Here is a 26,940-nt window from a genome sequence, read left to right as displayed (position 1 = left end):
TAGACCCTGCCTGATCTTGGCCTTTTCTCTCCAGCCTTAGTTCCACTACATGCCCCCAACTCCCCTCCCCACCCCCTCCTATCCCTGGCTCTTCATCAGCCATTCACACTCAAGAATTAATCACTTCGGGCTAAGCCTTGCTCTCTCCCCACCACAGGCTTTTGCAGGCATTGCTCCTTCTGCCTGGAACACACCAGTCTCCTCCTTATGTTCCTTTGCCTAACAGATTCCTCCTTGGACTTCAGAATCCTTGTCTGGCTCCTTCACATCCAGGTACCAGCGGCCTCAGCCCCACCATGCTCCCATAGCCCTTTTGGGCTCCTGCACTATAATGCTGTCTTTCACCATAAATATGACAGGGCCTTTCCCTTCTCCCCTCCTCCCTCCCTTACTTTCTTTTCTTCTTTTTTTCCTTTTCTCTTTCCATTTTTTCCTTCTCTTCTTTATTTTTCCCAGTTTCTGAAAGTTGTATTGGCTAATATGTTCTGGAAGAGAGAGAGGTCAATTCTATTGCTTCCATGTCTATGGAAGGAAGTACTGGGCCCAGGGTCATATGAAGCAGTGCTGAAGGGAACTGCTCCTCTGTCCCCCTTTATTCATAGGTCCAGCCAAAAGCACAGGACTTGTAGTCACCAATTCTTTGGGCTTAAACTATCCGATGATTTCTTTTTCAGCACTTCTTACTGGATCACTGCTATGAATGATGTGCCAACTAGAATGCAGAAGTCACCTTGAATGGTGCCCGGCATAGACTCTGCTGGATCGGTCTCCTGAAGCATCACTGGCCCTATCTTCACCACACGTAGCTCCTCCCAGAACATGGCCGTGGGTTCATGTATTTCCAGCCCTGGGAAGAGCTGGTGGTCCTTCAGTTCAGTGTAGTGCTGTGCCTCAGGGGCCTAAAATAATTTTATGGTCATGAGGTGGAATCCCTTCTGCTCAAAGTGCTTGATGATCTTGCCCTCCGGGCTGCACTGCAGCCCCCCTGACTTGATGGCGATGAACGTGGGCTCCGAGTTGGCAGGGTCCCAGAGGCTGGGAGCCTGGGTCCCTAGGGGGATGGGTGTGAGGGGCAGGTATGGGGCACACCCAAGTTGAAAGCTATTTCTCGCGTACTCACTGCTGTATCTCAGTGCCTAGCACAAAACCTGACATGTGGTGATTGCTCAAAAGTGTTTAATAACAATTAAAGAGATCATTGGACACCTTAGTTGGGAAAATTTTGGGAATATTTGGGGCAATATCAATATGAATCACAGAGATCCATGCTGTGCCATATCCTCCCAGGGAGTGTGCGTTGCAAGAGGAAGACAGACAGGAGTGGGCTCCATGTCCCAGTCCCATCCCAAGAGCCAAGCAGCACAGAGATGCAGAAGGATGCTCCCCTTCCCCCAAACCACCCCATTTCCACCTCCCACCCCAACAGAGGTCACAGTGCTCTGTGTGCTACCATCCTCTGTCTCCACAGCTGGGGAGGCCAGGCTTGACTGGTTGGGCCTACTGCATGCGGGATGTCAAGGGCTTACTTCGCTTTTTCCACAGACCAGAAGAGGGTCTGGGGTGTTCCTTTCCTCTCTGCTGCAGCCAGACAGAGCCCTAACTGGGCCTGGAGCCAGAGAGATAAGATCCAGTCATTCTCAATTTCCCACAAACTTGACACTCAATTCTAATTGTAGAAAAAGCAAATCACCTTCCACTTCTGAGATATGAGGAAACCACAGCGTCTCATAGCCAAAGGAACCCTGATTGGGCACCCAGTCTGACCTCCCTATCCTCTGCTCCTCAACCGTGGTGCAGATGGGGAAGCTAAGACGGAAGATTAGGTAGGGACTTAATGAGGCTCACACTGACAGTCAGTAGAGAGCGGGGGCCATAAACCCAGGTCTCCTGCTTGCTGGCCACTCTCCTTTCCAACCCTCAGGTTGAATAAATATTTGAGGATTCACATCTGCAACCCTGAGTTGCTTCTGCCACCTCACGCTGCTGGCACACCGCTGTGGTGGGAAGCTCAGTGCCTCTAGGCAATCTAGATCCATCTCAGTGTTAGGAAGGGCTTCTCTGCCCACAGTCTGAACCTGTACCACTACCCTCTGGGAACTTGTCTGGGCACTCACGAGGCCTGGGGAGGGTAATGTGGAAGGAAAATAGACAACATTATATTTCCTGGAGCTCTCTGGGGTAGGGAAAGCAGACTGACAGCCCTTCTCTCTACAGAAAAAGTCATGGATTAGGACAGGAAGGGGTTGGGCAGTACCCTCTAGACCCACCTTTCCCAGAGGGCTGGGGAGAGGACACAGGGCAGGAGCTTGGAATTTGGATAGTGGGGAGTACTATATGCAAAACTTGTGACCCCTCCCTTGTGATGCCCTCAAAGGAACAAATCATGGCAAAATTCCCAAGGTGATTAAAATGTTGTGGAAAAAGGAGAGGGCAAAGTTTTGTGTGGGGGTCACATGGTTTGACCCAGAGGGAGAAGTTTATGCTCCCCTGAGTGGGGCCAGAGAAGAAGAAAAACTGGAACAGCCAAACAGTCTGAGGTTCAGCCCACGTTTTCCCCAAGTCACCCAGGAGCATGGAAATCCCAAAGGATATATGGATAACATGCAAAGATTGTCTGTGCTATTCATTCATCTCTTTATTCCTTCATTTAACAGGTATTTACTGAATAATGATGGTGTGCACTGGGGATGTTGTGTGAACAGACCAGATTTTGTGTCTTGGATGCTGTGCTCTATATTTTTAACTAAAAATCTCTTATATGGGTATCCCACCTCCCCAAAGAGTACGCAAGTTCCTCAAAGGCTGGAGCTTATATCCTCCTCCTCCCCCGTCACATACCCTTCACACTGAGTGTCTAGTGATCTAGATCCATGGGTAGGTACAATCCCATTAGCCACATTCACTGGCCAGTGATTTAATCAGTTAAACATGGCAACGGCCCAATTCTTACATGCTCTCAACCCCTGGAACTGAACCCAGAGACCTGGAGGGGCTGAACCTGAGGTCATCAGGTATATTCCCCTGCCACCAGACCAGACCCAAACTAACCTTAGTCAAAATGAGGGGCTAATACAGAGTAAGAACAAGTCTGGGAGTCAGGAGACCTGGGTTTGAGCTGGATGCTGCCACCAGCCTACTACGTGGTTACCAATAATCTTAATGCCCACTGGCAACAGTTTGGAAATTCTTTCTCTCATTTGAACTTCTCAACAACCTGTGAACTGGCAAGGTGGATTCTATTATCCTGACTTGACAGAGAAGGACACTGAGGCCCCAAGAAGTCAGGTGGCTTCTCAGGGTCACAGAACTGGTGGGTGGTGGTGCCAGAATTTGGAGCCAGTTCTGTCTGGTCCTGGAGGCCTCCATCTCTGCTCCACAGCACCATGGCCCTGGGGCATGTACTCCAGATACTGCTGTGTCGGGTTCAACTGACAGGAAGGCTGGAGCTGAGCTGATTCATGAACTGATGGCTCAAGTCTCCCTGCATCCCCTGCCTGATGTGATGGCAGGCTCTTCCACCGCCAGCACCTTTGGCCAGTAACCAAGGTGAGTACAAGAAGGCCAGTGAAAGCTTGGGGGATCAGCAGGGGAGACAGAGTGGAGACAGCCAGGAAGGTCTCAGAGCATCCATCACCAGGGCCATCTCCCTCTGGGATCTCAGCTGCTGTCTGATCTGCCGGGGAACCGAGTTCCCATCCAAAAGTCAGCTCTCGTGACAACCTGTCAGTCCTTCCCAGGCCCCCATGGCCTCGGGGCCTACTGGACCAAGCAAATGGGACAACTGTAGCTGGGCTGAGGCAGGGAAGAGGAGCAGCCACTCAGATGCCAAGAACAGATGGGTCCGCGTTTGAGGAGTTGGCCAAATCTACTGCTTGCTTTTTGCGCCGATTCTTTGAGCCCTTTGTCCCAGTCCTAAATTCCTTAAGCTCCTTTGCAAAGCTGTACTGGGTTTTCCTAGGCATATGAGCTGTGCGTGTCTCCCTCCCCTGGCCTTACCTCAGTGTTAGGTGCACTTGGGTTGGCCTGCTTGACTGGACAAGTGCGGCTACCACATCGCCCACCCTGTCACATCCTGCCAACCCTCAGAGCACCTGAGACCATGGGAAAAGGAGGGAGGGAAAGACTTGGGTCACAGGTGGCAGGGTAGGGGTATCAAGCTGCCAAGGTGGAACCTGATCACAGGCTCTGCCCAGCTGAACTGTGGGAGACTATTACTTTGTGCTTCTGAACTGGTTCCATCTCAACAAGTGACCGTTGATGCCTGTTCCATGCTGGACCTACACTGGGCCCCTGGCCACAGACAGGAATCAGGTACAGTCCAGCTCCTGAAAGGTTTCTAGACTGGTGGGGACAACTACTTAGCAAACAAATAAATAAAAACCAGGTGGTGATTGCTCTGGAGGGGCTAAGGAAGCCCAGAGTAAGAGGAAGGCCTAAGGAAGAGGCAAATTAGCTTTATGGAAAGAGCTCAGACCCTAGACTCAGACAGAGCTGAATTCAGATGACATCCTGCCCTTGTTCACTGACTCCTCTAAGTCCCGGTGCCTTATTTGTAAACCAGACTGGAAATAATACCCATCTCACAGTATTGTTCCAAGGACTGGGCTGTAAAGTGTTTAGAACAAGGGCTTGTGGGAAACTGGGTGGAAGCCTGGATGGCTTCATGGAGGAGGCAGTGCTTCATGGGTGAATGGAAGCTGATGAACTGCTCAGGGAGCAGGAGGGCATCTGACCACTCAGGTTGTTTGCTGAGGAGCCTTTAGAGTCAGTCCTGACACCACCTCTGGGAAGGGTTTCACTTCGTTCTCATCACACTTCCTTGTATTTCTATTTCTGCCACACAGCTGTGAGTTTTTGAGGGCCTGCCTCCTTCACCACAGTGCCTGCCACCAGTGACACTCAGTGACTATATATTGGAATAATTAACAAATAGCTCTACAGAGCACAAAACAGGAGAAAGGGGATAGAAAGAAAAGAAGTAGAAGGGAGTGCACATTTTGAGCCCCCCACTGCATCAGGTGTCAGGCTGGTCATTTATATGCATGGCAGGTTTGTTTCCCCCAAACACTGCTATGTTTATTATTCTCTCCATTTTACAGATAAGAAAACGAAGGCTCACAGAAACCGTATAACTTGCTAGAGATCAGGCAGCTTGAAAATAGCAGTGCCAGGACTCTGTCCCATTCATGGATCTGCCAGGCCCTTTTCGTTATTCAGGGCTATTTCCAACTGGGCTAGGGATATTTAGCCAGAGCCTCAGGACCCAGAGGGAGCCTCTCCCACCTACCCTCTACCCACACCCCAGCTGTGCAAACAGTCTCCAGCTGAAAGGGTCCAAGAAGGGCTAGGGGAGGGTCTGGCAGGTCTGACAGGCCGGGGTCAGCTGGGCTTTCCTGAGAACAGCTTCTACCCAAGGTGGCCTAGAATACAGCCTTCTGTAGGCTCACTTGGGAGAGAGGCTGAGAGCCTGTCTGGCTGAATCCCTGTGCTGTGATCTCAGCCCCAGGCTGACTCTGAAACCCACCCAGCCCTGCTGCAAGTGCAGTGGGGCCACTCCCAGCCAGCTCTGCACTGGCTGGACTTAGTGCAGATCCACAGGCCTTGCAGCAAGTCCCAGGTGAATGTGACAGCAGAGGGCACGTGCCTCCCACCACACCACCATGCTACTGGGTGCCACGTAATGTGGGAAACCCCACTGGCTTGCTCCTTCTGCCCAACTCTGCCCCTTCTCTCTATCCTCTCTTTGCTCCTTTTTCAACACTAGCTTCACCTTTCCACTCCCACCCCCAGTTTTCTCTCTACCATGCAAGGCCAGATGTTGTTATCCTAAGTTTTGCAGAAATCCTGGGCAGGGAGTGGGTGCTAGAGAAAAGACCTCTCTGCAAAGAGCAGGGTGCAGGGTACAACCTGTCTGACACCTACAATCAGAACTTGCCAGCCTGACATTTCAGAGTGTGTTTCCTTAGTTGAGTGATTTTGTTTCTAAAGGAGCAGATAATCCACTTCTAGGAGGAAATGGGCACAAAGATCAAATCATCCACACTAAGACACACACCTGTTGCTATACATACCCAGCGGTGGGAGGCACGTGCACTCCCCACCCCCACTTGGCTCTCAGACAAGTCGGCACAGTCTTGCACATCCCACCTAGATAGTTGGGGGTCCACCCCGCCCAAAGGCTGACACCAAGCATAAAGGGAATGACACCTTGTCAGGGGATCCCCACTACTCCTCCCCTGAGGCTGCCTGCAACTCTCTCCTTTGAGATCAGGCCCTGTGAGTAAGTCGTGTCTGCAGGAGGGAACCTCCCAGCTCAAGAAAACATACCCCATCCCTTCTACAGGTGAACTGCATGGGGGCAGCCAGTCCAGCTCAGGCCCTGGAATTCACCAAAATTTCATCAACCACTTAAAGAGATTGAATGCTCACCTACTCTGCACTAGGCCCTTGGGATGGATGCTGGGTGGCAGAGGAACCAGGGAGTTTGGAGTCAGAAAAAATTGGACATGTCACTTCATTTCTCATGTCAGAATAAGATTTAACATTTCTCACATACCAGCTGTGTGTCGGCCATGCTCACATGAGTTATTTTATTTGGCTCAATTCTCTATATTATAGATGTAAAAACTGGGACCCAGAGAACATGTCGTCTGTCCAAGGTGCACAACTACTGCCTCCATTTGCTCATATGTCAAATGGGTTCATAGCAAATATCCACCTCAGAGAGTTGTTGTGAGAATAAATGAGTTGATTCATGTAAAGCTCTTGGAAGAGTCCCTAGTACAAAGTAAGTAGTCAATCAATGTTAGCTAATAGTTGAAGTCCTTGTCATAAATTCTATTCCTAGAAACAACAGAAACTAAATTCAAATAACTCAAATTCCATTTCCCCCACTACTATACCAAGCTTCTTTGGCATTTTGATGGTTTATAAATACCTCCAACACACATCTACTGGGCATCAATCTATTCCAAGGGCACTGGAAAGGGAGAATAGTTCTGGATCTGGTGTTCAAAGCCCCCTGTCAACTGGCCCAGTCTCCCTTCCTGGCCCTTATCTCCTGCTTCTCCTTAAGCAAAGGTTCTTCTCAGTCACATGGAACCATATTACTTCTCCACTGAGCTGACCCCAGGTTCCCCTGCTTCCAGGTCCTGGTTCAGACTTAAGACTCTCAACCTCCATTTCTGTGGGCTCTGGAGTTCCAGGGGTTGTATCCAGGGGGTCTTCTGCTGATATAAATCCTAAGATCCGTATATAAGAGGGATATGAGAGACATTAGTTGGCTCTCAGGTCGGAGCTACGGTACTGAGTCTCAGCTCTGCCACTTTGGCTGTTAGACCTTGAACAATTACTAAACCCAAGTGTTCTTATGTGAGAAGTATATGTGTCATAATCCTCACATGGATTGTATTAAATGAAAGACTATAGAGTGTTCCTCCCCTTCAAGTGTTCAATTCACACACACACACAAACTACATTAAGAGATGTAATTTTCTCAATTTTACATATTCTTTCATAAGTTTTTCATGAACTTTTATGCCCACTATATCTTAATCATGCTGAAATCATTTAAGAAAGCTTAAATTTAACACCAACCAAGGTATTTGATCATATTGAATTTCATCTCAAAGTGGTTCATGACATGTTCAGAGCATCTCAAATTTCAGGCGAGTGATCCCTGAACCTCATCAGAATTCTGTTTAATCTTGTATTCAATATATAGCCACAACTCTCTCCATCTTTAAAGGCCCTTCTCCAAGTTGACCGACAACTGTGGTGTCACTGCTTGTGTATTATTGAGTTCCTTCAGGACAGAGGCTGGGCCTGATTCATAGCACAGAGTCTAAGGAAGCATCCAGTAAATCCTTGAACGAACCACCCCCTGTTCCTGCCATCCATCCTTCCAGCCATCCAACCACCCATTCACCGAGTGTGCATTAAGGACTCTGTCTTACAGAGAGAACCCCCCTTCTGAAGGTGAGGGCTTCCACCTTGTTTGGCCTCTCGCATTCTGACCTCTCCTGGGACCCTTCCAGCCTTGTCTTTCGTTCTCACTGGGATCCTTACCTCCCTAACTGGGATTTCCAATGCAGTCCCTTCCGTTCCATCCAGGGTAGTCTCTTGCATTCCTCACACTTCCATGCAGGTGGAAGTTGGGGCTGGCACCTTGGAAGGAGCAATAATCTGTGGTCTACAGCTGGAGGCCTTTAAGGACATCTGGATGGACCATCAGTTGCTCTCTTGGCCGTTCAAGCCCCAGGGTGCCAAATCTGAGCCTAGGCAGATAAGGAAGTTGGATTTTCATGTGCACATTTGGTTTTGCGGGGAGAGGAGGCTGGGGGCAGGCCAGATCTTATTTAGCCCAGAGAGCCCTTCTTATTTACAAGTCTTCTGAAGTGGGGGAGCTCTTAGAGAAGAGCAACCAGAGAGGAGCCTTTTCTCCACACTTGAGTCCCTCTCACGCCTCAGCCAGTCCCAGTCCTGTAGTAATTCTGGGATTTCAGATGCTCACAAGTCATTCATTCTCTCAGCAAGTGCTTCTGAATCTAGCTGAGCTCTCTGCTAAAGGTTAAGAGGCTAAGATGAATTGGACCCATATGCTTATTTGCAACCATAAATGCTCTCAAATTGCTCCCCGCCTAAGAAGGGACACCCACATGCAAACAAAGACAGTATACTGGAGTGCTTACAACCTTAGGTCCTGGTCTAGAATGTGGTGCCTGTATTTGCTGCCTAAATAACCTCTACAATGTCCAAGCAAGTAACAGGGTTTCAAGGCCCTGATCATATATCTCCCAAGATGGGAGAAACCATTCTTCCCTTGCTTCCTCCCCTCCCTGACCCCAGCAGTCTGTTACCACACAGGACGCTCTGGCTAGCACCTTCCCCAGAGCTGAAACAGCCTGCCCCATGGGTTCTTCCCAGCCATCCTGACTCTGACCCCTGGGGTTGCCAGGACCTCTCTGGCTGCACCTGTCCCAGGACAGCCCCGGAGGCAATGTCAGATACCCACAAAGCTCAGTTCCTTTAGGTTGCTCTACTGCAGAAAGGCCACTCTAGCTGCAATGAGCAGAGGCATGGGACAACTGTGGGCTGTTGCCAGGAGGCAAGGGATGCCCCAGGTGAGAGATGATTCACCAGAGCCAGGCAGGAGCCAGACTGGGACAAACCAGAAGTCATCTGGAAGGGAGACTCAGTGGGAGGTCATGCTACTTGAAGAGAGAGGGTGATGCAGAGAACTGGCCTAAGGGATCACCCTGGCAAATGAGGGAGCCTTAATCCCTCTCCTGGGCTAATAGGGGAGATAAGAGCAGTGAAACAGAAAACAAAAAACAGAAGCAGCTTTCCAGCTCCCAGCTCCTAGGCCCTTTCCCCCTACGGCCAGATGTGCTCCCCTCCCTCCACTCCACCTTCCTACAGCATCTATTCTCAGGCTGCTGAAGTCCCTGTCTTAGCAGCTAGAGGACAAGGGTGGTGCCTGGTTCATCTCTGTCCCATCCCCGCCCCACCCTTGCCCGTGCCTTATTCAGGGCTTACACATGGCAAAGTCTGGGTAAATGTGCACCAAATAAAACAATGCCCTGGTTTATGCTGCTTAAGGCTAGTACAAAAGCTGTGTGTCTAAGGAATAAGGGTCAGCCAACGTTAGGGTCAGGAGACCCAGTCTTAGCCCTGGCTTTGTCATTGACTTAGTTTGCTCAAAGGTGATACTGAGCAGGTCTTTTTTATTCCATGGGGCTCACTTTTTCTACCTAGAGGACCACACAAGACAATTCTGCAGCCTACTAAGCCATAAAATGCCCCACGATGGTCCAGGAGGCTCCCTCCACATTTATTTGGTACAGCCTGTGTCCCTGACACCTGAGAAGAGACCATCTCCTTTCTCCCAGGGCACCTCCATATCCTCAACCAGACTATTTCTGAACCCTGGGAACCAAAGGAGGAATGCATCTAACTGAGAGCTTGGTCAAATCAAGCCGAGTCACCTTTGCTATTTAAATCCTCTCTCTCGCAGAAGCTGTCGGCGGAGACTGGGAGGAGAAGCAAATCCCTGCTCAGCTAGGAGTCCACTTTGCAGTGGCTCTAAATTCCCCAGGATTAAGAGACCTCTCGCACCAGCTTCCCACTGCCCTTTTCTCTAAATTCTCCCCTGAGGCCACTTGGCTGATTGGAATGTTCAGTCCACCCCCTCAGTGGCCAGGCAGGATAAGTGCCCTCTCTGGGGACACTCTGCTGGCTGGTGTGTTTCCCAGAACTAATCCTTGTTGACAATCCCTGGCCCAGGCATTTCCAAGAGGCCTGAGTTCTGCAGCACAGAAGGCCTGGATGCTCCAGGGATCAGGGGTAGCTGGGGTTGAAGTAGGCCAGAGCTGGAGACAGTTGAGGATAGATGGGGCCCAGTGTGACACGCTCTTGAGTCCTGTCATATTCAATCTGGAGGAGACCTTCAGGATAATGTGTCATACACACCCATTATACAAATTGGAGAAGTGAGGCTCTGAGAGAGAAAGTCATGCCATGTGTTTGTGGTAGAGTGAGGACTCGGATCCAGGTTTCAGTTACCCATTTATCCCACAACTATTTTTTTAAGAACTGTTTCTTAAGTTCCAAGACTGACACTTGAGATAAACCAAGATAAATTTGCATTCATTTAATGAGCACTTATATAAAACTGACTATGTGCCAGCTACTGTTCTAAGCCTTTTATAAATCTCATTAATCCTCCTAAGAACCCTGAAGGTAGGTTTTGTTATTCTCAAAGTAAAATAAGTTTGAAACTCCAAGAGATGAAATAACTTTTCCAGGGTCACACAGCTAATGTGACTAATTTTAGGCTTGATCCCAGATCTGTCCTGTACTCCCTCCTCACCCCTTTTTGCTCAGTAAGAGGCAGACGTTAAGTCCAAATACAGTACAACGCTGGCAGTAGGGGATCCAGGCTACAAGGCTGGACAATCCAAGAGCAGACAAGCTCTGAGGGTGGCAGGCTTTCACCCAGCTGGGGAGATGGCCCAACCACACAGGCCTGCTCCAGTAGCCTCACTTCTGCCCCAGGGAGGCCATGACCCCCAACTCCAGGGAACCCCATTCACTATGCACTCAATGTGAATTGTGCCCCCAGGCTTCCGCCCCATGGCAGCGGTAGCCCAGCTCTCACCTGCACAGGTGACTGCCAGCCAGGTGTCAGCACAGGCAACTCCCTGGCGCAGAGCAGAGGCCTTGCGAGCCCTGAAGGTAACTTGCGCCAGCTGCCGCTGCAGCACCCACTCACCCCCCACCAAGTTCTGCAAGATCACGCTGGGGGCAGCCTGCAGGTTATATGTCTAGACAGTCACACTGAGAACCAGGCTCGGCAACTTGGGAGAAGTTTCCTGAATTCCTTCCACCTTCAGGAATGGAAACTGAGCTAACAGGGAATTTGTTCTAATTATAGGGAAATAAGGAGAATTGAACAAGAGCTCCTCAAGGTTGAACTCTCCAGTAGGGTTTCTCCAGCACTCTCCCTTTGTTCATTTCTCCAGTGAGGAACCCCAGATCACCAATTCTGTGCCAGCTCCTGGCTGGGCATTGGGCACAGAGAGGGTTAGCCCAGAACCCTACCCCCCAGGAGTGCCTATCTAGTGGAGCAGCAAACAGTGAGCTGAGGAGCTCAGCCCAGGATGGTACTCCTGCCATCAACAAGGGGTGGGAGAGGGTAGAGGAGCACAGGTGCCCCACAGCACAGCCCAAGATTGGCAGAGGCTCCTGGACAAGGTGCAGTTTGAGGTCCTCTTCCTTCCCTTCTCCCCAACCCACAGGGCACAGCTGAAACACCATGTTTCTGGAAATCTGACTTCTTCAGGACACACCAATAGTCACTCAACACTTCTTCATTTAACAAGTATTGATTAAGGATAGAACAGTGAGCAAGAGAGACCAGCTGCATACTTGAGGAGTTAATAGGTACTCCCTCTGACAAGATTTTGCACACATTCCACTCAAAAAACTCTCCCAGAGGTTTGTATGTGTGTGCATGTGTGTATGTTTTTGCTTTTAGGCATTTCTGAAGTTTATTTCAAGAAGTAGTCAAGTATTATGATTGAGAACCGTAGCCTCTGGAAGCAGACATTTCCATTTGAATCCAGAATCTGTCACTGTGTAGTCTTGAGCAAGCTACTTAGCCTCTTTGAATCCCTGTTCCATTTGTCATATTTGTACAGTGATGGCTACTGGACAAAGCTGTGTGGATTAAATAAAGCAATCCATGTTCATTGTTTTGCCTGGTGCTTGGCTGTTAGCATTGTTATGAACAAGGACAGTCTCGGCTTCCAGTTGCAACGGCACCCACATGTCCAACAGTCCCTGTACTTAGTACTTTACAGATGTCTGGTGCTTGATTAGTCTTTGGAAGGGAATGGAAGGTAGATAAGCGTGGCCTTTTGCAAAAATTTTTACTGTGGTAAACTATACAAAACATATCGCCACTGAAACCATTTCTCCATGTATACTTCAGTGGTATTAAGCGCACTCACAGTGTTGTACAACCATCACCACTATCCATCTTCAGAGTTTATCACCATCCCAAACAGAAACTCTCTGTCTGTTGAACAGTAACTCCCCATTTCCTCCTCCCTCAGCCCCTGGTAACCACTGTTCTACTTTCTGTCTCCAGGAATTTGCCTGTTCTAAGTGCCTTACATAAGTGGAATCATACAGTGTTGTGTCTGGCTTATTTCACTCAGCAGGCTGTTTTTAAGGTTCATCATATTGTAATATGTCTCAGAATTGTGTTCCTTTTTAAGGCTGACTAATATCCCATTCTATGTGCGTATTGCACTTTGTTTATCTACTCGACTGTATCGGACATGTGGGTGGTTCCCACCTTTGGGCTATTGTGAGTAACGCTGCCATGAGGATTGGTATACAAGTGTTAGAGTTCCTGCTTTTAATTATTTTGGGTATATTCTGACAAGCGAATTGTTAGATCATATAGTACTTCAACGTTTAACTTTTGAGGAAACCACCGTACTGTTTTCCACAGCAACTGCACCATTTTACATTGCACCAGCAATGCCATATGGTCTTGAAGTAGGAGTAAGAAGGATGTGATGGGAGACGGACACCCTGGGTACCTGGCACCCTCCTGTGGAGACTTTCCTCAAAGCAATGGAAGCAGAGTGATGATAAACTGGGACAAGCCCAGCGGTGTGAGGGGGACCCTGAAGCTAAACAGAGGAGCACAAGTGGAAGCCTGGAATTGGGGTCTGGCAAGAGAGCCCTGGAGGTGTGATGCTTGCCAGTGTTCACCATACTGCCTGGAGGGCAGAGTGGGCAGCCCCAGAGTCAGTGAAGTCCAGTCAGGGGGTTCCAGAGAGATCTCAATTTGAGGAAGACTCTCAAGTCAGAGCTCTCCTGCCACATGAGTGGGAAGCTGACCATCACTGGAGGTGTGCAGATGCGACTTGGGATGGAGGCAAAGGGCAAAGGAGGTCGGACTAGAGAGCTTCTAGGGGCCCAGAGAGCGCTGTGTTCTGAAAGTTTGGGATTCAAAGATTCTGTGACTGGATCCCAGCTGAGCCCATTTGCAGGCAAAGACTCTGTAACTTGCTATTTTTTCCCATTCAGATGAATTCTGCCGTGGCTTCTCTGAGACCTTGTATTGGCACAGGCATTGCTCAAGCCCAGCAGGGGTGGGCTTCATTTCCATTTGCCAGTGAGGGTCTCATGGGGCACTCTGAGTTGCTGTGGCTCCTGTCAACTTTTCAGTTGGAAATTATACTGTGTGCATGCAAAGGAAGGCTGCAAGGAGTGAATTTGGAAATAGTGCAAAAGTGAATGAGGGAAAGGGCTCTCCCACCGGCCTGCCAGGACCTCCAGGGTTGGTGCCAGTCCCTGGCCCCAGTGTTCCCCTCTTCAGCCTCTTGCTGAGGCGCAGACTGACCTTGTCTCCTGTGCTCAGCCCTTTGCCTCCCTCCAGCCGTCCCCCTGCACTCTTGTCTCTTTCCAGCCACTCAACTTATGCTTCTGGACTGGCCTACTTCCTGGAATACTATCTCTGGTTTTCTCTACCTGCACAAATCCTGCCATCTTTCTATGACTCATCCAGGTTTCCCTTCCTATAGAAAGCCCACACAGATCTGTCAAAAGGCTTAGCATGCTGGGGCACCACTTAAGGCTGTCATTCCTGGATATTCATTTATTAAGTACAAACTCAGCACTTGGGCTGTTGATGCACTGACGATACGTCAATAAAGGAAGGTGACATCTCTGCTATCATTGAGCTTATACTGCAGCAGGAGAAAGAAACAAATAAATACATAAAATAACTTAATATAGGGATGATTGCTGCAAAGACAATAACTGGAGATATAATGGAGGTTACTTTAGATTGAATGGTCAGGGAAGACCTCTCTAAGAGGTGATATTTGAGCCAAGACCTGAATTATTAAGAGCCAGCTATGAGAGGAACTGGGACTAGAGGCTGGGAGGGGGACTTCCAGGGACATATGAAGGCAAAGGTCCCTGAATAAACTTGGTCTGTTCCAGGACAAGAAGGTGGCCACTGTGAGTGGAACGTGGGAATGACACAGAGAGCCGATGATATGACAATAGAGAGACAGGCAGGGGAGACTGCTGCAAAGGATTAATTAAGGACTGTAATGGGAAACCATCTGAGGGTCTAAGCAAAGAAGTGATACGATCTGACTTATGAGATAGGAAAGATGAGCAGGCTGCTGCTCTTGTAGTGGGAAAAGATCTGAAGCAGGAAGACCAGTTAGAAGCCTCCCGGAGTAGATGCAGAGATGGTGGTGGCTTGGACTTGGAGGAAGCAGCCCACATGGTGAAGAGTCGGGTTTGAGATGTGTTTTGGAGACACCACTGCCTGGGGATTGGGAGAAAGAAGACCTGACAGAGGCACTTCTCTGGGCTTTGGCATGGTAGTGAAGGGGGAGGAGTTCTCCAGATAGAGAAAGAGGCACTTTTTAAAAAGATTCAGAGGCAAAAAATGTAGATGGCACTTTCAGCATCCTGGACATGAATGGCAAGCACTGATGAGTTTTCAGAGATGACAGATCAGTACAAAAAGGTCTTGAACATCATGGGAAGAGCTTAGTTTCTATTTCTTGTAGGTAACAGGGAGACACTGAAGGTGCTAGCACACAAGAGTTGTTCAATATGTCTATGAAAGGACCACTCATAGAAGCCCCAGTACTGAGGTGTGGAAAATACTTTCACAGGTATTTCATGGGGCCCTATAGAAACAGCCTGATGTTTAGTAACTGCAGATTTTTCTTTCCCATGCCAAAGGCAACTTGGTGCCCAAGTTGAGCTCTGTTCTAGGATGTAGTCTGCCTCTGAGTTCTCTGGGCATCCACATAACCTGAGGGATGGAGCCAGGTGGCCGGAGGCTGGTAGATAAGCACCTGGCTCAGGTCCCAATGAGCCTTCACTGTCCTTATTCACCTCACTAGGCCACGCCCAATGTTACCCACAGACAGGAGAAGCCCAATCCCATGCACCTGTTATATTTTTACCAGCCTATTCAAATAGAAGTTTCTGGATTCTTCATGGACATTTATCATTTGCTTTCCCAAGATTTTAGGGAGTAACTGATGTGTTCACTCTAGCCATGGCTCAATCTCCAAGAGGCTATTAGACTCTAGGCTGAAACCTTGCTCTGAGCTTCAGTTTCCCCTGACTGAAAAACGAAAAGATTGGACTTAGAAACCCAAGGTGTTTTCCAGCTCTGGAACCCTCTGGCCTGTTTACTTTGCTCCCTTTCTTCTCAGAGCCCATTTACATGTCTGCTCTTCTTGCAGGGGAACCAAACTACAGTGTCTGGGTGGAACCAGTTCCATAATTGGTCTCAGTCCCCAGGATCCCAGAGACCAAATCAAATTCCCCTAAAGGGAAAACCAGAATCCTGTAAGGGTCTGCTGTGCCCCATACATTCTGGAAAGTGCTTGCAAAGCCTGAATTCCCAGTCCACACGCTGGAGCAAGCCATCCTCCCTTTGAAACCTAAGAAAGTTGCAGGAACAGCCATTTACCTGTCACATGGTTTTCATAATTTCACTGGCACCTTCACTAATCATTGAAGTGAGTTTTGGCAGGCAGCAGGGTGAGCTCCAGGGCTGATGTGGACATGCTGGATGGCAGCTTGTTTGAAGGAAAAGAATTAGAGCTGAGATCTTACAGGGCCCTCCTGAGATGTCCAGCCATAGGGACCTGCTCATGAATATTTTGGGGTCCTGCTGAAATCCAGGAAGCAAGCAGGAGGGTAAAATGGATGATACTTTGGAAAGTTGAGTCAGCAAGTGTCTGCGAGCCCAGCCCCGCATGGTGTAAAGAGGAGTGGAGAATTATGCAAAGATTAGAAGGTACTGAGCAACTCAGGCCTGATGGGGGATGCAAAGCACATGATACGTCTGTGTAGTCTCCACAATTATACTACATCCCCTCTAGCAACAGAGACTAACATGTGTTTTGTGCCAGGCACTAGGGGTACAGTTTAGGGCATCCATCCAGTCCTTTCCTTTCTGAATATATAGACCAATGGGAGATGTGCATTGTGGTTCCAACCACAGACACTCAAAAGAAACAGAGATAAGCATAGCCTAGGGTGATGACTAAGAGAATTTTCTGGAGGTGGTAACATGTCAAACAAACTAGGAAAGACCCAAAAGGAAATAAATAAGTGGAAAGGGCTTAGACTTCGGGCCAGATGGGCTTGGTTTCAAGCTGAATCTCTGAGCCTTTGTTTTCTCATCAGTAAAATGAGAAATACTGTTCTAATTTTAGGGATTATGGAGATTTGATGAGTTAAGGACGAGATGGACCTGGTTCAAAGCAGGGGTCTCTGGTTGGCTGATGGGGGGGCAGGGGTGATAAAGAGTCTGGGGGAAAAAATCTTGGGTACTTCTTCCTCCTCAGCCCTGATTAGATTCCTCGCCACTATTCTCTTGCCAACACCAACAGCCAGGGTTGGGATAGGTGGGGTCTGAGCCAGCGCCCTGAGTCCTGGTGGCCCATTTGCTCTTAGCTTCCTGAGGGCCTCTGTACAGCAGGCTTCTGCGGACCCAGTGCATTTCCACAAGCTAGGAGGGTCCCACTCTGAGGCTCACACCTCAGGAACTAGAGCTGTTGGCCAAATTCAAGCCACAGGAGGGGAAGGCAAGTGCTGTGTCTGCTGATTTGGTGGGGAGATGGTCCTCCAAGGGGAAAAAGGGAAATGAAAAGGGAGCTCCTGCTGTAGCTTATTCACAGAGAGATGCACCCCCTGTCCCAGGCCTTTGCTGGAGAACTGCTTCAGAATCTGGCCTAGCAAAGACTTGCTTCCTCCAGGAAGCCTGCTTGGATGGCCCGGTCCCTTATAAGCTGTCACTCCTCTGATCCTGTGTACCTGAGTGCGGATTCATCCACATATGCTGTGCATGTACTCGGTTTGGTACAATTCATTTTTGGCTCAGATTGTAATCTTCTACCAAGAAAGACAAAAGGGAGAAGAGAAAATACACACTTATTGAGCCCCTGCTGTATACCTTGCCCTGGGTTGAGAAACTCTCGAGTCATCTCACATATATCTTGCAACAGTCCTCCCAGGTAAGGACCACTGTCTTTACAGATAAAGAACCTGAGGCTTGAAGAGGTGTAAGTTCCAGGACTGGAACCCAAGTCTGCTGGACTCTGAGGCTTATCCAGTTCCTCTATACCAAATCAAGATCCTCTGTGGGCAAAAGTACACATTCTGTGGCGAAATAAGTTTGGGAAATGATGCTTGTTAAGCATCCTGTTTGAGCCCCTCAACCCACATTAGTATATTCAAGGTTCTGAGAAGTCCTGCAGAGAAGATACCAGATGTAGTTTAGTTAGTCCAGCACTTCCCGAGGGATACCTCAGTCATATTATTGCTGCTAACACCCTCCAAGGCCCCACTTGGATATGTACCCACTTTAGGATATGCTATCTATAAAGCAAAATTCACCAAAATGGGAGTGATTCAAAACAAGATCTCTGAGGGACTTAAGGTGAGCCATGAAGCCTGAAGCAGAGGTGAGTGGGAGGGTGTACAAAGAAGGGCATGTGAGGTGGGAGTGAGCGTGAAGAGGGGTCTAGACAGAGGGGCAACAGCCCCATTTGAAAGCCAACATCCTAAATATGTGAACTGTTAACATCTTCGACCACAAGTCTGTCTTTAAAGCCATGTGACTCCAGTCGGGCTATCAGGCATTGCAGGCAGGAGGCAGTAGTTGAAATGAATGGATCTCCTTGTCACCTAAGGAAACAGGCAAAATGCAGCATGAGGGACCTAAGTTAGACCATCAGTAGGATATTCTAAGCAGTCCTCCATAAACCACATGCATTATCCTACCCCTTTGCTCATGTTTCCTGTGCACTGAGTTGCCCTCATTTCTTCGTGTCCCTATCTTGCCAACACTCAACAGGCAGCACATCTGTCAAGAAGACTTTGAAGAAGACTCCATGCTCTCTGCCTTCTCTGAAATCAGGAAGTCCCAATCCAGCCCCCCTCCCAAAACAGATGCTGGAGACTTAAGAAAAATATAAACATTCAGTACCTAAAATCTTGATGCCAAGATTAGGCAAAGATGTGGTCCTGCCAAATTCTGCCTGGGTCTGAGCACACCTGGAGAGCTACCACCTCTGAGGCCACTGCACAGTGACAAATGCTGGTGTGTCCAGGTATGGAGAGCCCAGAAGAAGGCTCCTGGAAGCTGAGATGAGACACAGGTGAAGGAGAGGGCTGCGGGACATTTATAGATGCGAACACAGTCAAAACCTTCATGTCATATCACACACGTGTTGGCTAGAGCAGTGCTTCTCAAAATGTGCCCCAAATCCACAGCAGCGGCATTGCCTGCGAACAAGTTAGAGACACGGCTTCTGGCCACCCTCCCAGAACAACTGAGACAGGAACAGGGTGGGGCCTCGCCAAGAGTTCTGAAACCGCCTCCTGCTGCGTCTGAAGCATGCTCAAGTTTGAGACCCACCGGCCTGTAATGATTCCTGTTATAATAATTGCTCCTCAGGAGAAATAATGATATTCTCCCCTATTGTGGAAAGTGTCCTCAGAGAGGACATTTATTCCATCCTAGGATGCACAGCAGACAAGCTGCTGAGCTGGGGCTCCCAACCCCAGTCTTTCTCAAGCTTCCCAGCAGTCAGGCAGAGCTGTGTGCCCAGTGTACTGAGAGAGCTGCCTGCCTAGGCCCCAGAGAAAGCCTTAATTGGCTCATTAATAGCTCTGATTAGAGAGCATGGAGAAGCCTTTATCTTTGAAGTCCCTGGGCTATGCTAGAAGCTCATGCGGGGAGCTTGCTGTGGCTAATTAAAGCTGGGCTGTGTTTCCTGTCAAGGGCCCAGAGTGTTAATGGCTTTAAGCAAGAAAAATTAAGCTTCCATTTCCATTCAAGGGTAATAGATAGAACCAGTTGGAATGAAGATGAAAAGGGGTCTTTTAAAGGGGCAGAGCCCCTGGGCTGGAGCAAAGCTCTAGGTCTCTTCTGAAGTTTGTGACCAAAGAGATACTGCTAGCTTCAGGGGAATGGGGGGCCTCAGATTCCCACAGTGGCAACCCTCAGGCTGACATCATCCTCATTCTTACTGTTTTATGATTTTAGAGCATTTCAGCTTCTGGCCTCTGATTGCACCTGTTCAGGTGTGTGAATTGGAAGTGGGGAGAGAGGCCTGGGTGGCAGTCCTGGTGGTAACAGGCTCTCAGGGGCTGTGACGATCCAGTCCCACAAGCCGTATTCCCTATCTCCTTTCAGTACTCTAATTTCTACTACTCGTTTATCAGCCACCTTTTCTCCAGTTCCTACTAAGTGCCAGACACAGGGCTGAGTGTTTCACAGTCTCACATAATGTCCTCAATAATCCTACAGAAATGTACAAGACATAGTTACACTAGTTAATCGACTTGCCCAAAGACTTGTGTTTTCTGAGCAAAGCGTCAAACCCAGCTATAACTGAATCACATCCCTTGTTCTTAATCATTAATACAACCCAGCCCTCCTGATCCGGGAACTTCCTTTCCTGTGGCCGGAGGCATTGCAAGCTGGGAATGCTAATGCCACCCCAACCATCTACCCGGTGAGGGGACCTGGGACATCTTGTCCTTTCTTCTCCCCACCACATCCTACACCACACCCTACATCACACTCCTTTTGTGTGAAATCAGAAATCAAGACATGCAGTCTGAAAAATGGCCTATCCTTATTTAATTTATTTCACTGAAAATTTGATTGAGGCAATCAAATCATAGAAAGTTTATGAGCATGTGTAGCCTTTAGTGAAAAGACTGTTACATAAAAACGAGTAAAAAGGTCAGTCCAAACTGATATTCCAGTTCAGATAAGACCCAGATAGTTTAAATAAGAACTACCCCAGGACATCAGGCAGATGCTAAATGTGGTTCCCCAGGGGCCTAGTAGTCAAAGGCTTTCCCTTATTCAAAGCATAACTGAAATTCCCCCCCTCCTCCAGGGAGCTGCCCCATCCCTCCAGCCCTCCTCCCCAAGCCCCTCAATTTCCCACCACTCTCTGCTTCTTAATGGCCTATTTCAGAGTTGAATGTGGGCCTGTCCCTCCCCAACCCTGTACCAGTTCTGAGATTCTCAGAAAATGGCCTGAGCCCTCCTTGCCTCTCCAGGGCCCAGGAGGAAGGAACGAATGAATGACGGTTCTGACAGAGAGGGAAGGCGTTGTTTCTCAGGCTAGAATCCTCCTCTTGCTCTCTGCATCATCTCTTACTCCCGCCCACCCCAACCACCCCAGCTCTGTGTGCTTCTCAGGTCCTTCAGCACAGCTGGTGACCATGTGCCCTTTCTGTCCCCCCAGGTGTGGTGAATGTGCCCAGCACAGGGGCTAAGTCAGGTGTGTCTGTTCTTCCCCAGTGCTCACCCCAGGGCACAGGGCCCAAGACACCTAAGGAAGGGCTTACTGAAGGAATGAATGGTCAAGAGAATAAAACACTTGCATCTAACTGGACTGCCTCTGAATGTCCCCTCCTTGGCAGGTAGAGGATGAGCCTGTACGTGCAAGCCTACCTCTGCTGAGCCCAGCCCTCTCTGCAGGAACCGCAAGCAAACTGAAGGAGGTCTGGGCCAAGCTGAGCCTAGAGGGTAGGGCTGGGGCACGGCCCAGCTGGGAACCCTGGCAGGGCAGAGGGGCGGTGCCAAATGACCACTGTCGCCAAGGACACCTTCATATCCCAGCTCTCCAACCTGCTCACGGCCCACCCACATATGCGAGGTTCCTCAGAGATCTGTATGTCCTTGGCCTGGCCGTGGAGGTTGGCATGGTGGAGAGGAAAAAACAGAGAGAAGCTGTGATTCCTTCACTGACTGCTGCTCCTCCACATGCCACCACCCCATGAAATGGGGCAATAATGACAATAACACTTCCAGGGTCTAATTGAAGTATGGAGCACAATGGCCAATGGCATGGGCAATGTGAATCGTTATGGGTGACTGGCAGGTGGCACCTTACCCATAATCTATTCCATAAAGTCAGAAAGTGGTGCTGTAGGGGAGTGGGGAGGTGGGGAGGGGTGGAGGGTGAGGGAAGTCAACCAAACTGTGGTCTCCCACCCCTGCCATCTGGCTTCCTTCCTTTCCCTACAGCTGATGGAAGCAGCCTGGTGCAGCAAAAGAGAAGGCTCTACTCATTAATAAGATGCATTTCCTGAGCACATACTTCACACCAAGCCCCGGGCTGGGAGACACATGTGACACATCACTTCATTAATTTTCACAGCCAATATTCAGAGGAGGGATTAGCTCTGTGGAAAAGATGGGAAAATTGAGACCAGAGAGACTCAAAGAGGTAAAGCCAATTACCCCTAGTTGGTCTCAGATTTCAAGGCTGAGCAAGACTTGAACCTCAGGACTTTCTGACCCCACATGCTGCCTCCCCCGAACCACAGACATCCATGCTGGCTTTGTCTCAAGCCATGCACTTGTTCTGTTTCACTGGGCAAGTGCCTCCTCCTGAGCCCTTCAAGGTGTGACTCAGGTACAGTCTGTGTGGTCACATGTCTACCTCTGTCCAGGGCCCCCTCCACCTGTGACTGCTATTTCTGTTATGGTAGGAATCAGGAGCAGCATGGATTGCAGTCTGCCTTCTATTGGAAAGGATGGATGAGCCTGGGTCTCCTCCCCTAGACTGGGATTCTTGGGGAAACAGAGCCTATATTCTACTCATTAATATGCTCCTCTACTCCAACCAGCCTTGTTCAGAGGCTGTGTAAGAGGGACACAGAGAAGATGTATCTACAAAGTGTCCCCTCTCCAAGCCTGTTTCCTCACTAGATAGTGGGTAAGTTGGACCCATGGTTCAAAAAGGCCAGGAGATGAGTCCTATACAACCCACCTGCCCCCATTGCCACACTGACTTCATCTCCTACATTCCAGCAGCACTGGCCTCCTTGTTCTTCATCCAAGACTTCAGTCAGCCCTGCCTCAGAGCCTTTGCACCTGCTGTTTTCACCATGGGGTAGTGGTCTTTCTCCAGATTTCCCCCTGGCTTTCTCCTTCATTCCTCCAGGTCTTTCCTTTCCTGACCACACTAAAATTGTGCCAGCCCCCTCCCTCAACATTCTCTGTCTCCCTCTTCTGCTTTATGTTTCTTCAATGCATGTATGAGCATCTTATATTTTTAAGAAATGTTAGGTTGTTAGCTAGCTACCTCTGAATTACCTAGGGAGCTGGTTTAAAGATACAGGCTCCTGGCCCCCAGAAGGCCAGCTAAACCATGGAGAAAACAGCAGGATCTCAGGGGTGGGGACTAGAAGCTATTTATAGTTTATAAAAGCTCTCAGGTGTTTCTTATGCACAGGTGTCTTGCCAATGGGTTTCAGCCCCGTGTAAGTTTGCTATGGATTCAGTGTGACCAAAGAAATTGACAGCAAAACGTTCTTGGGGTGAAAGGGTTATACCCAACTTTATTTCCAGGTGGCAGGTCAGTAACTAAAGTCCCGTTCACTCAGAGCAAGTCTGCATGCAGCAAGCTGGTCTCTGCCTCTGGGCCCCTCTGTCCGCACAGCCATCCTCCGGGCCTCTGCCCAGTCATCCTGCACAGCTGTCCTCTGGGCCTCTCTCCTTGGCGCTGCCACCACTCCAGCCTCTGCTCTGCTCTCCTGCAGCCTTGCAGCCCTGCCACCATATCATGCCTAGTGCACTGGGTGGAGCTCTTTATATAGAGTCAACAGCCATGTATTGCCCACAGGTGTGCAGTGAGCTAGTCAACGAGGGCCAGGTGAGAATCCTGGCCACAGGAACTCTCATTTTATCCACAACAGGTAGGGTTGGGAACTGCTGTGAAAAAAACAGTGGAACAAGCTAAGGACCCTCCAAGATGGGACCTCATTTGAGTCCAAGCCTCAGCTTCAACTATGGCTTTTGTCCCCCCCCACTCCCAGGCATCCTCCACGTATCTCCATGGAACTCTGCTGTTCTCGGACCACAGCTTCCTTTGTATTTCTGTTCAGCTTCTGCTCATGTTCTCTCCTCTATGCTAACTCTCCTCTCTAGTACTTTGAACTTATTCTCCAAGGCACTGTTAATGCCCCCTTCTCTAGGAAGCTTATCTGCCCCCTTTACTGCCCCCCAACCGCAAGTCAGAGTCCCTAACTTCTTCCCCTGTGCTCAGAGGATCCTGTACGCTTATTTGGTGCAGGATTCATCATGTTGTCTTGTCATTGATTTTCAGATGTTTGTTCTTCTTGGTAAACCATAGCTCTGAATAAGGCAACAATTGAATCAGATTCATCAATATTCCCAATATTCCCAGTGCCTAGCACGGTACTTGGCTCACGGCTGGTTCTTTGTAAATGTCAAGGATGTGGGTGAACATAGTAGTGGATGCATGGGTAGTGGGCACATGCGTGCTTGGCAAGGTCAGAAGTTATAAGGTTGGCATAATTTGTCTTCAAACAACCCAACATTTTTCAGTTTCATCTCAGCACACCTGACACTGTTTCTAGGTCAAGTGTGCTCTTAGGACAGACCCTGAGCAACCTCCTACCTGCCTGTCAGTGAGTGACCCAGCTTCGCTGAGAAGCCCTCCCCTCTTGCTCTGTTTCAAAGGGAAGCTAAGCCTTCTGCTATGAAGGTTCCAGACATCAAAGCAGCCCTTGGGAGATCTTCTGTTCATGGGAAGGACTTTGTCTTACCTCCCCCAAGTCAGGTGACAGACACTCAGCCCACCGCACCACAGGATATGAGATCTATCCTGGATGGTGTTCCAAGCAAAAAGGAAAAATAACATCACATACACACAGCAGCAACAGCATAGCTCTACAGTTTGGCACAAGCTGTCAGAGATCACTGGGAGCAGCCTCTTAACTCTTCAGATGGATGGAGCGGGCCAGAGCAATCTGGACGCTTGCTGAGGTCCCTGGGCCCTTGCAGGATTCAGCTCCTTTCACTGGGAGGTTCTTACCCTGCCATTCTTCCCCACCTCTCACCCCCGCCCACCAGAGAACCAGAGCCATAACTTACGTCGGCTGGGCCCAATTAGCGCCAAGTTCTCTCAGGCCGCCAAGTGCCCCGCCGGCCAGCAGCTGAGGCCTGTCTGGCAGGACATATTTGGGTGATGAAGCCATGCTGTGTGCTAAACTCGGCGCAGGAAAGAGCAGTTCAACTTGGATGCCCACCAAAGGCTGCCAGGCTTGGCTCCCGCCCATGAGTTGGGCAACAAGGCTGTCTGGCAGGGGATAAGGGCAGTGCTTCCAGACTGGAGGGGCGAGGCTGGCCTGGGAGAGCACTGCTCCAGGGCAGGATGCCCCGACCCCGGGGCTGGGCGGGGCCCAGCGAGTGTAGGCGCTGAGAGAACTCTGGCCTGCGAGCCAGGACACCTGGACTCAGCCGCAGCTCCCCGACCAGCTCTTCACTGCGGACCCCAGGCACATTCTTTATCTTCCTCTCTATGCCTCAGCTTCTCCTTGTTAAAGCGTCTCCTTGCTTGCCTCAGGAAACACATGTGGAACATACAAGGTATCAAAAGAAGTACCCAGTCCCCTTAAGCCTTAGTTTCCTCATCCATAAAATGGGACAGCACGGCACCTCCCTCACAGAGCTGAGGTGAGGATTAATATGCAATGCCTGGCACAGAATGGGGGCCACAGCAGCCATTACCTAGCTCTCATATGATTAGTATTATTACACTGGGGCAGCCATTCTACCTTTTTAGTTTTCTAATATACCTTCTTCACATGGTTGGTATGAAAATTAAATTCAGAAAATAAGGCTCAGAAAGTAGCTTATGTAAGTTGGCATAACTAAGAGGTGGTAGATTTGTGTTCTGAATTTAGATCTGACTCTGAAGCCCACATTCCATCTATAGTACCAGTATCCACGCACCACCCACTGGCTCTCAGACCTTGCTGGTGGTAGTGTGTGTGCAGCTTAGAGCTGGCCTAGAGAGGTGGGACATGCCAAGAGACACAGGCCCTGGTGGCCCACTGCACGTCAGCTCTATTATGTTGATGGCAGCATTTCTGAAAAGGCCAAACTTTTAGGAGAAGAGACAAAGGCAGAAGCTAAGGAAGGCCTGGCCTGAGCATCCAGTGAGTGGTGTTCAGGCCCTGAAGAGATGACCACAGTTCCAAGGCCCTGGCCTGGCCTGGCCGGGAATCTTCTCAGCCACATGGGGCCCCTGGTCCTTCTCAGGCTGTCCTACATGCTCCCTGCAGTACAGAGTGGAGGCTCAAACTGGGATAAAGTGCACATGGATTTTAATCTCGATTCTGTCACTGACTTTCTATAAGAGTTTGGATAAGTGCTTTTATATATGGGGACCTGAGTGTCCCTTCTGGAAAACAGAAGTGCCATGTCAACTGATCCGTGTGGGTATTCTTCTCACAGAAGGATTTTTTTGCTCCTATACACTTTCAGGCCGTGGGATGACAGACTCCTCTCAGCTTTGTGCTTCATTTTGTTCCTTTAACATCTCTTTTTGAAAAAAATAGACCATCCCCCTTCCTCTGTTAACATCTCTGGGACACCCAGCTGGGGCATAAACAAGGCAAGTACAATAGTTGTGAAGCTCAGATAAATCTGCAGCTCTTCATCTCCACTTGGAGGAGGACAAACCGAGGCTCTCACCAAGCCCAGTGAACACGAGAGCCTGCAACTCCCAGAGAAATAAACACGCTTCAGAGCAAGAGGGGAGCCAACGGAAGTCAGTAAGCTCAGAGGGACTGGAGAGATGCTTGGATCTTTAGACAGAGGATTAACTCATTTGGGGGAAGCTGTGGGTTGCAAGATCCCAACCTGGTCTTGATAAATGAAAAGCTGCCTATGAAATGTCTTAAGTTCTATCCCAAACCTGCCACCATCCAATGCTTCCTCTTTCCTTCTGAAGAGCTATGACCCAGGTCTCTTGATTTATTCAAATTCCCCCTACACCCTCTGCCCCAGCGCAGAGCAGGCAGAAGGTACTCAGTAGAAGCTCATCCATGATCCTAGCCATTGCTAAGGATTCCATAATCACCCGATCCAGTCCCATTCTAAGTTGGTGGCAGGTGTCCACTTTGGCTAAACACATGTACTTTCCAGCCCTTGGATTCCAGGAAGGATGGTCAGCTCATATGGGATTCATCCCATTCACAGATCCTCTGGGTGTGGCTTTAGATAAGTGAGTATGTGGTGGAATGTATCAACATTCAGAATGGAGACCTCAGAGACACCCTGATCTAATCAACTTATAAATGAATACATGTCTGTTTATTAATCTGCAGATGGTGTCTTTCTGATCTCCCAACCACTGGGTGTGGGGAACTCAGAGGAGCTGAGACAGAAGGAAAAGATATGTGAGAATGGAATGAATATTAGTTTACAAAAACGTTAGTCACTGGATGGGGAAAAAAGGTCAAAGAAAACAAATTTATTTAACCCTTGGTATTATCATAAAAATAACACTAAGATTTCCTAGTTTTACA

The 26,940-nt window shown here is 49.1% G+C and overlaps 1 pseudogene; it reads right to left on the bottom strand.

Moving 5' to 3' along the window:
* Positions 1–592: 592 nt before the first annotated feature.
* LOC118916362 (putative nucleoside diphosphate kinase) lies at positions 593–14,067 on the bottom strand (annotated as a pseudogene).
* Positions 14,068–26,940: the final 12,873 nt, after the last annotated feature.

The sequence above is a fragment of the Manis pentadactyla genome, chromosome 4 (genome assembly GCF_030020395.1).
Source record: "Manis pentadactyla isolate mManPen7 chromosome 4, mManPen7.hap1, whole genome shotgun sequence".
Taxonomy (NCBI): Eukaryota; Metazoa; Chordata; class Mammalia; order Pholidota; family Manidae; genus Manis; species Manis pentadactyla.
This window is presented reverse-complemented; position numbering and strand designations above follow the sequence as displayed.